The sequence below is a fragment of the Tachyglossus aculeatus genome, chromosome X2 (genome assembly GCF_015852505.1).
Source record: "Tachyglossus aculeatus isolate mTacAcu1 chromosome X2, mTacAcu1.pri, whole genome shotgun sequence".
Taxonomy (NCBI): Eukaryota; Metazoa; Chordata; class Mammalia; order Monotremata; family Tachyglossidae; genus Tachyglossus; species Tachyglossus aculeatus.
The window spans coordinates 27,922,103-27,932,883 of record NC_052100.1 but is presented as its reverse complement, the minus strand read 5'-3'; positions in this window follow the sequence as shown (position 1 = coordinate 27,932,883).

The following is a 10,781-nucleotide window of genomic DNA, read 5'->3' as shown; positions in this document are numbered from 1 at the left end:
GCCGGGGGCCTGGGAAAAAAAAAAAAGGGGGGGAGGAGGAGGAGGAAAGAGGGGAGGGGGACAGAGAAGGAGAAGTTCCCTTGAAGAACCGCGGGAATGTCCGCCCCCTTCCCCCCCTCCCCAAATCCCAGAGTCTGTTCCAGCCGGATTCCCGCTCTCCAGTCCTTCCCTCCGTATCCCGAAGGGCAGCAGCCAGGCGGGAATCTCGCCCCCCCCCCGACCCTTGGCTGGGGACTGCGTGCCCACCTTTTTAATCCGCTCGGCCCGGCCTCGGTTTTCCTGCAGCGCGGCAACCAGTCGCAAAATTCCCGGACTACTGAAAATTCCACCGCGACGTGGGATATTCGTCCCCCTGATGTAAAATTCATACCTGGAAGTTCGTTTGGCCCATTAAGGCCCCGCGTCACGTCTTATCAATCCATCAATCAATCCATCCATCGTATTTATTGAGCGCTTACTGTGTGCAGGGCACTGGACTAAGCGCTTGGGAAGGACAAGTTGGCAACATCTAGAGACGGTCCCTACCCAACAGGGGGCTCACAGTCTAGAAGGGGGAGGCAGAGAACAAAACCAAGCACATTAACAAAATAAAATAAATAGAATAGATATGTACAAGTAAAATAAATCAATAAATAGAGTAATAAATATGTGCAAACATATATACAGGTGCTGTGGGGAAGGGAAGGAGGTAAGACGGGGGGGATGGAGAGGGGGACGAGGGGGAGGCAGTGGGCCCGGCTGGGATGTCTGAGGCTGGGGAGCTCTCCCTTCCTCTCCCTTGCCCTGGATCACCTAAAGAGTGGGCATTCATTCATTCATTCATTCATTCATTCATTCAGTCGTATTTATTGAGCGCTTACTGTGGGCAGAGCACTGGACTAGGCTCTTGGAAGGTACAATTGGGCTACAGAGACAATCCCTAACGAACAACGGGCTCACATTCATTCATTCGTTCATTCAATCGCATTTATTGATCGCTTGCTGTGTGCAGAGCACTGTACTAAGCGCTTGGGAAGTACAAGTTGGCAACATATAGTGACAGTCCCTACCCAACAGCGGGCTCACAGCCTAGAAGGGGGAAGACAGACAACAAAACAAGTAGACAGGCATCAATAACATCAAAATAAATAACCTCCCACCACACACAAATGCACACGCACACACACACATACACAGGTCCCCTCTCCCCCACTTCCAGTCTCTGGATCCTTTCCCGTATAATAATAATAATTATGGTATTTGTTAAGCACTTACTATGTGCCAAGCACTGTTCTGAGTGATGGAGCACCGTTCTAAGCGCTGTATCCCACTTGGGTGATAGCCACCACTTTGCATCACTTCTCTGTGCCTGGGTTGCCTCATCTGCAAAATGGGGTTGAAGACTGTGAGCCCCATGTAGGACAGGGACGTTGCCCAGCCTGGTAAATTTGAATAATAATAATAATTTTGGCATCTCTTAAGCGCTTACTGTGGGCCAGGCACCATGCTAAGCACTGGAGTGGATGCCGCCAATCAGTTCGGATACAGTCCCTGCCCCACGTGGGGCTCACAGTCTTAATCCCCATTTGACAGATGAGGAAACTGAGGCACAGAGAAGTGAAGTGGCTTGCCCAAGGCCACACAGCAGACAAGTGGCGGAGCCGGGGTTAGAACCCACAACCTTCCGACTCCGAGGCTGATTCCCAATCTGCCCCAGCATTTAGCGCCTGGCACATACTAAGAGCTTAACAAATACCACAGTTATTATTATTCTCGGGCACAGGTTGGCCCTGAGTTTCCACCTCGCGCTTGGCAAAGACCGTCTACACCTGACGGGGAAGCGAACCCTGGGAATAGGGAATGAGATGCTGAGTTCCTAATGGAAGCCACGGGTGGAAGAAGCTCGTGGGTCTTGGGCACCTGTGCCCTGCCAACCCCAAGTAGGAGCAACACGGGTGCGATAAAAAGTTGCGCATCCCTATCGCTCAAGACTGAGGGTGGATTCTGGTTTGTTCCATCGCCTTCACACAGAACTCGCAGGCTTCCTTATTGCCTATTTATCGCAAGGCAGGTATTTGCAACATTTATGCTGCTTGTGGACGCTATAACGGGCGCATTTCCCCAGAGCGTATTCCGTACTTCTGATGAAATGATGAGTAACCATTTAATGCGGCTTTCAGTGGTAGATAGATATGCTATCTTCCCCCTCTGCTCCCATCTTCCTCCCTCTGTGTGGAGATCTCATAATTCCGCGGTTTGGAATTTCACCTCCCGGCTCTTTAGTAGCTGGGCGAGAACGCCCTTCGATAGCGAATGTAGGATGATCTTGACTTTAGTTAGAAAGCAGATGGAAAAAATGAGTGGGTGTACAGAGCTATTTTAGAACCCGTCTCGTTGATATAAATTCTAATAATGACAAGGATGCTAATAATGAAATAATAGGAGCGCTAATAATGTTACAACAGGAATACTAATAATACCGTCACCCCTTACATTTATATGCGGCACTGCTTTTCTTCCACAGAGCTTAAAAGTACTTTGCCGACCTCGCTGTATTAATCCCCGTTGAACTTGTCTTTCGAAAAATTTTGCTGAGTTGGTAGAAAAAGAAATCCAGAAGCATTTAAAATATGCTCCGTGCAATGTATCAGGCTTAAGTTTCTACATCTCCCCCTCTAGACTGTGAGCTTATTGTGGGCAGGGACTGCGTTTGCTGCATTGTTATATTGCATTCTCCCAAGAGAAGCAGCGTGGCTCAGTGGAAAGAGCACGGGCTTTGGAGCCAGAGGTCATGGGTTCAAATCCCGTCTCTGCCAGTTGTCAGCTGTGTGACTTTGGGCAGGTCACTTAACTTCTCTGGGCCTCAGTTACCTCATCTGGAAAATGGGGATGAAGACTGTGAGCCCCCCGTGGGACAACCTGATCACCTTGTTAACCTCCCCGGCGCTTAGAACAGTGCTTTGCACATAGTAAGCGCTTAATAAATGCTATCATTATTATTAAAATGGGGATGAAGACTGTGAGCCCCTGTGGGACAAACTGATCACCTTGTAACCTCCCGGGCACTTAGAACAGTGCTTTGCACATAGTAAGCGCTTAATAAATGCCATTATTATTATTATTATTACAGTGCTTTGAACACAGTAAGTGCTCAATAGGATTGACTGATTGACCTCCATCAATCCCATTTCCCTTTCACTCAGTTATCAATGTTACTCATTCTTTTAAAATCCAAGTTTCCAACCTTAAAGGGCAAGTAGTCACAGCAACTTTCCTCTTCTACTTGTTTCTGCGGCATTTCTGAAACCCACCGCTCCCCGGGAGGCAGTTAGGAACAGAGCATAGTCTCTTCCTTCCACAGATGGGGAAACTGAGGCTCGGAGAAACAGTCATCGAGCTCTGCATGGAATCACTGGGTAATCACTGGGATTACCCTTGACCCCAGTTGAATCGGGGCCAGGCTGCTCTCTTTTTAACTCTCCTCAAACTCGAGAACTTCTGAAAAATCTCAGCGTGCCACACTAGGCATACTATTCTTTCAATCGTATTTATTGAACCCTTACTGTGTGCAGAGCACTGTACCAAGCACTTAGTACCAGACTTATATATTGGAGAGAATGTTAGTTTGAGCTGCCTTAGCATCTGAGAGGGAGAGAGTAGATTAGCTCATTGTGGGCAGGAACGTGTCTGTGGTTATATTGTACTCTCCCAAGCGCTTAGAACAGCGCTTTGCCCACAGTAAGCGCTCAATAAATGCGCCTGAATGAATGAATCAGCTGGGCAGACGTGAGCTGGGTGATTTGAGAGCACCGTGTCAGGGTTTCGAAGTCATCAGCCAAAAGACCCCCTCCAAATATCAAAGAACAGAGTCCAGAGGACATGGTGAAAGCGGAGTGCGTGACCGAAGGAAATGGCCCTTTAAGCCGTGAGATTGGAGGCACAGATACTTTGGCCACTTAGAGGGGAAAGCAAAGCTTTCAAAAATAAGCCACAATAATAATAATAATGGCATTTGTTAAGCGCTTACTATGTGTTGAGCACTGTTCTAAGCGCTGGGGTAGATACAAGGTAATCAGGTTGTCCCATGTGGGGCTCACAGTCTTAATCACCATTTTACAGATGAGGTAACTGAGGCACAAAGAAGTCAAGCGACTTGCCCAAAGTCACCCAGCTGATCAGTGGCAGACCCAGGACTAGAACCCACGACCTCCGACTCCCAAGCCCGGGCTCTTTCCACTTTGCCACGCTGAGGTGTGTATCACCCAGAGGGAAGACTCGCACTAGTTTTATTCCCCTGACCAGACCTAAATGGCTCTTTCCCCTGCTAGAGTTCCTGAAAGTCTACTTTTCAAGACTGCCCTAATTGTCATCCTTTTTTTTAAAGAAAACGTGAACTCGAAAAAACAAAATGAAATCCTAGTGAAAAATTGTCTGAACTCCTGAACTGCTAAGGCAGCACAAAACTAGCATTCTCTCCGATTTGAATATTGTGGGTGCATCTAAGAGTGACAGGCTCTTAGCACAAAGATCAAACTTTCTCGGTGTACTTTTATCTAGGTCATGGCTCCTCGGTACAGATAGAAAGGCTAGAAATAGTTGCGATTCTCCCAAGCGTGAACTGGGAGGTTTTTTCATAGGCAGGGCTCTGTACATTCTGTCCTGGGGTACAACGTGCGGTGTCGTGGACGGAGCCCGGGCCTGGGAATCAGGTCATGGGTTCTAATCCCAGATCCGCCGCTTGTCTGCTGTGTGACCTGGGCAAGTGGCTTCACTTCTCTGTGCCTGTTACCTCATCTTTTTAAAATGGGGATCGAAACTCTGAGCCCCTTATGAGACGGAGATTGTGCATGACCCGATTTGCTTGTGTCCACCCGGCACATAGTAAGTGCTGAACAAATACCACTATTACAGCTATTATTATTATTATTAACGTTGTGTTGCAGAACTGACAGCAAGATCACAGTGAACTGGTAGTGTGATCTCGGTGAATCGGCAATGTGATCGCAGTGAACTGACAGTGTGATTGCAGTGAACTGGCAGTATGATCGCAGCTGGCAGAGCTATTGTATTGAACTGGCTGTGCAGTCGCAGCGAACCGACGATGTGATTGTATTCATTCATCAGTCACATCAATCGTTTTTGATTGAGTGCTTAATGTGTGCAAAGCACTGTACCAAGAGCTTGGGAAACACGACAAGAAACAGACACATTCCCTGCCCACAAGGAGCGTAGACTGTAGATTGTGAGTGTAAATTGTAGATTGCAGACTCTAGACTGTAAGTGCATTGTGGGCCAGGAACTTGTCTACCGTCTACGTTATACTGTGATTTTATACTCTCTCAAGCGCTTAGTACAGTGTCCTGATGGATTGACTGGTGAGCCGTCAGCACATTTGCAGTGAACTAATAGCGTACTCGGGGTGCGAAAGATTTACAGTGGTGACTCAGAGCAGATAAAACTATGAAAAACTTCCTTTCGCCCAGAGAGTGGGCTATAATGAATTTAACATTTGCGTTCTTGCAGGCACAATCCGATACCTGTCTTTGCATGACAATAAATACATCAGAGAATTTCCTGGACCCAACAAGAGGTAAGAGCGAAATATCGGAGAGGGGCTTAATGCTTGAATGTCCGGGATTGGAAAGTGGGTGTGAAGGAAATGGTTTTATTGGGATGACTCTCTAGACTCAGTCGGTTCCTGAAAGCTGAGTGTTAAATTGGAACCAATATTCTCTTAGAAACGATGTGATGAATGGGTGATTAAAATATGAACCAAGGTTGGGTATGCTGTTCTCCTCCTACTTACACTGTGAGCCCCGTGTAGGACAGGGACTGTGTCTGCTCTAATTAACTAGTACCTACCCCAGTGCTCAGAATGGTGTTTGACACCTGGTAAGTGCCTAACACTTGCCATTAAAAAAACTAAAATTTGTATTTTTATACTACTAAAGCACGCTTTCATCCCGGGGAAAACATTAAGTTAAAGCATTTGCAAACGCTGCCATTTTTGGATTAGAAGGAAAGGGGCCAGAGTCTGCCCCAGCCCTGCTTCTCTTCTACTGGGTGATGGGAAAGAGCCCAGTTCAAGGAGATCCAACTTTTCCGTGGGTGTGAGCGGGTTTATTGACTGGGCGGGTTTCATTTGAGTGAACATGAAGCTATTTGTAAATCTGCAGGGTCCAGGGGCTTACTGACTGACTGATAGATAAAAAGCTGTCTGTTTGGACTGTTCAAACTCACATTCAATGGCAGCCCTTTCCCAGGTTGGGATTGGCTGGCTCGAAACACATGTGGTATTTTAAAAACATCTTGTCCTCCAGATGGAGGATTTTGTTCTTTGTTTACTCTGTGTTTTGGGAAACGCAGGTGAAGCGGGCTACAACAAACAGTAGTGGTCATTTACTGTTGTTTAATGCAGAAATACAGGATCTTTGTTCAGTGACCAATTTTCCGGCTTTAAACCGGACAGCCTGCTTCTCAGCTGATCGGTCTGTATGATGCAGATATGGCTCTGGAGGCCTTTTATTTCCACTATTTTTATTTTCAGCGTGTGACTTCCCCCGGCTCGATGCCAACTTCACGCTAGATTGTAAGCCCCTGGTGGGTGGGAATTGTATCATTATTATTATTATTACTATTAACAACAATGATAATAATACTGACAATCACAATAATAATCTAAATTTTAAGCTCCTTGTGGGTGGGGGTTATGTCTTAATAATTGCGGTAATAATTCAAGACTTACTGTCTGTCAAGCACTGTACTGGGCTGGGGTAGATAAAAGGAAATCACAGTCTGAGTAGGTGGGAGAACAGGTACTGAGTCCCCATTCTGCAGATGAGGGAACTGAGGAACAGAGAAATTAAGTGACTTCCCAAGGTCACGCAGCAGACAACTTGTACTTCCCAAGCACTTAGTTCAGTGTGTGCTCTGCACACAGTAAGCACTCAATAAATACGATTGAATGGATGAATGAAGTGGCCTCCAAGGCCCCTGGTCTAACCATTAGACCACTGTTCTTCTTCTTCTTCTTCTTCTTCTTCTTCTTCTTCTTCTTCTTCTTCTTCTTCTTCTTTCTTCTTTTTCTTCTTCTTCTTCTTCTTCTTCTTCTTCTTCTTCTTCTTCTTCTTCTTCTTCTCCTTCTTCTCCTTCTTCTCCTTCTTCCTCCTCCTCCTCCTTCTTCTTCACTTTCCAAAGTGCTTAGCTCAGTGCTGAACACATAGGCTTTGCACATAGTAAGCGCTTAATAAATGCCATTATTATTATTATTATTATTACAGAGGGCACTCAAGAAATCCTATTGAGTGAATATTGAAGCTTGGAATCAGTGCCTGTATTCAGAGGACCCTGGGAGGAGAAAGGAAAGACCCTCAAGGGAGAGAAGGGGTTGTAGTCAATCAATCAATCAATCAATCAATTGTATTTATTGAGCACTTACTGTGTGCAGAGCTTGGAGAGCACAATATCAAGTGCAAGCACTGTGCTACGTGCTGGGGTAGATGCAGTACAAGTGCTTTGCACATAGTAAGCACTTAATAAATGCCATCATCATAATCAGATACAGTCCCTATTCCATTCAGGGCTCCCAGTTCAAGGGGAAAGAGACCAAGTGTTTAATCCCCATTTTTACAGATGAGAAACTGAGGTCCAGAGTTTTTCTCAAGGTCAAACAGCATGCAGGTAGCGGAACTGGGATTAGAACTCAGGTCCTTCTGGGCCCAAGCTCTTTTTTCTGCTTCTTATTAATGCCAGTTCTTCAGAGACTATATGTTCCTGAGACTGAGTGCTTACTATGTGCAGAGCACTGTACTAAGTGCTTGGAGAATATAACATAACAGAGTTGATAGACACGTAGCAGGTCCTCATGTTCTTGGCGGTTATGACTCTGGTGGTTTGGTGGAAGGAATAATAATAATAATAATAATAATAATAATAATAATGGCATTTATTAAGCACTTACTATGTGCAAAGCACTGTTCTAAGCACTGGGAGGTTACAAGGTGATCAGGTTGTCCCATGGGGGGCTCACAGTCTTAATCCCCATTTTACAGATGAGGTCACTGAGGCACAGAGAAGTTAAGTGACTTGCCCAAAGTCACACAGCTGACAATTGGCAGAGCCGGAATTTGAACCCATGACCTCCGACTCCAAAGCCCATGCTCTTTCCACTGAGCCATGCTCCTCTCAATAAATACAATTGATTGATCGACTGACCTGGCTAGGTAGAGGAGGGTGGGCGATAGGAGAGTGGAAACAGAGGAAGAGAAGAGTTGAGCTTGCAGTGGAGAGACGCTCAGAGTTGGAGTTGCGGTACGTTTAGGCAAAGAAACTGCTTTGGGTGAGGCCAGAATTTTATTGTTTTGGGTTTTTTTTTTTTTCATGGATTATGTGAAGTGTTTACTGTGTTCCAGGCACTGTACTAAGCGATAGGGTAGATACAAGCTAATCAAGTTGGACGCAGTTCCTGTCCCGTATAGGACACCTGGGGCTCAGAGAAGTCAAGTGACTAACGAGTGATCCCACAGCAGTGGTGGAACAGGGATTAGAACCCAGGTCCCCTGACTCTCAGGCCTGGGCTCTTTCCACTAGGCCAAACTGCTTCCCCTCAGATGATCTTGTCAGGCCAAATTGGCTTTGCTGAAGAGAGCTGTCAGTTTTCCAACATATCCACCAGCCTGCTACACTAATTAAAGGAAACATATCTAAGTGATATCAGCCCAAGGTACTCACAGTCCAAAGAGTGGAGAGCCGCTAACTCGCGCCTCTCAAACTCAGTGGACATATACTGGTTCTTTTTCCAGCCAAATAAAATGACATGCATCTCAATGTGGAGATGGCTCTCTACCTGGAGTAGATGTTGAAATGGAAAGCACACCTGATCTCTCTCGGGCGTATTGTACGCTCCCGGAACAAAATGAGTGAAAACGAAAGAAAATATTCTTTAGTATCATATACTGGTTTTTTTTCCAGCCAAATAAAATGACACGCATCTCAATGTGGAGATCGCGCTCTACCTGGAGTAGATGTTGAAATGGAAAGCACACCTGATCTCTCTCGGGCATATTGTACGCTCCCGGAACAAAATGAGTGGGAACAAAATGAGTGAAAACGAAAGAAAACGTTCTTTAGTATCAGATTCCTTCTGAAGCAGAACTTCCCATAAGATAAAATGGCCCTAATATTTGCACACTTTGGATCTAATTAGGGTTTTAAGATTGGTTATCAGAGTGCTCATAATGCTACCACTCCAAATTAGAGGTAATTAAAGCTCTAGGGTCTGAAATCTTTTGTTGATCAACAGAAGATTGTCTCATCTCCCCAAACCCACGAGACTTGAAGGGTTTCAGGGGAGTTGGATCGCATGTGTGCGCATACACACAGGCACACACACGCATGCATCTTCGTTTCTAGGTCTCTGACGAGGTGGAGAATTTTCTGATAAAGGTGAACTGGAGGAATCTGGAAACAGAGGAGCGTTTTTTTTCTGGCAGCCCAAGGGACTTCCTGGAATACTGGGCCTCTGTCCAATCTACTTACTTTATATCTACCCGGGCACTCAGTACAACGGTCCGCATATAGTTAGTGCAGAACAGATATCACAGTTATTAATGGTGGGTAAAACAGATTACAGACAATGCCCCCACCCCTTATCCTGGCATCCTCTAGGGCTGCCTCTGGCTCACAAAACTGTCCGTTCATAGCCCCAGAAAGCCCCAGTAGTCTGTGATTCAGTCAGTTGGTCATATTTATTGAGCACTCAATAAATACGCTCGACTGACTAAATGACTGATTGATCGATAGGGGCCTGACCAGCTGAAAACTTGGCAACTGAACATCCTAGACAATCTGCTCCCCCCACCGCAGTTCGCTAGCCAGGTTTCTGGGACGCTAAAGAGGGATTTGAATCAGGGAATTTAATCAATGAATCAATCATTTTATTGAACACTTACTGTGTTCAGAGCACTGTACTAAATCAGAAGGATCTGGGTTCTAATCCTGGCTGCCACGTGTCTGCTCTGTGACCTTGAGCGGGTCTCTTGACTTTTCTGTGCCTCAGTTACTGCCTCTGTAAAATGGGGATTAAGACAGCGACCCTCATGTGGGACAGGGTCTGTGCCCAACCTGATTACTTGTATCTACCCCAGTGCTTAGTACAGTGTCTGGCACATAGTAAGTGCCTAACAGATGCCCTTATTGGTGTTTTTTTTTTCCAGGACTCCGATTATCTCTTCAAACAGGAATCACTGGGGAACCTCTATTGTTTGCAAGAGTAAATTGTGCCTTCTCCAACCTAGCATAAATAAATCCAGAGGGGGCTGGAGGGGAAAATTGTTCAAATAAACCCCAGCAGAGAACCGAGTTAAGCTGGGAAAACAGGTTTTCCAAATCCCGTCAGCTCCCTGAAGAAAGAGGAGAGCTGAAGCAGCTCCCTTTCATTTTGGAAGAGAAATTAATCTCTAACCATAGTTTGGGCTGTGTCCTGGCTTTTTATACCTCCCACAGGGTGTGTAGACAGGTCTGTTTTCTTTCTGGTGAAAATTTAGGTGTGAGAACCTTCAGTTACCCAAGACATTAAAACTCCAACCTAAGAAAAAAGGTCAACTCTAGGACAGTTCTTCAGAAGGCCGCTGCGGACCCGGCTACCAATTCTTTCTGGGGTCAAATGCATATTATTATTATTGTTATTACTGTTAATGGAGGAAGGTCCAATTTTATCCATCTGATCTTAAAATAAATATAATTTGTTTTCATCTCCTCTGTACTGGCTCTGACTTAGTTTCTGGGAGAGGTACCGAAATACT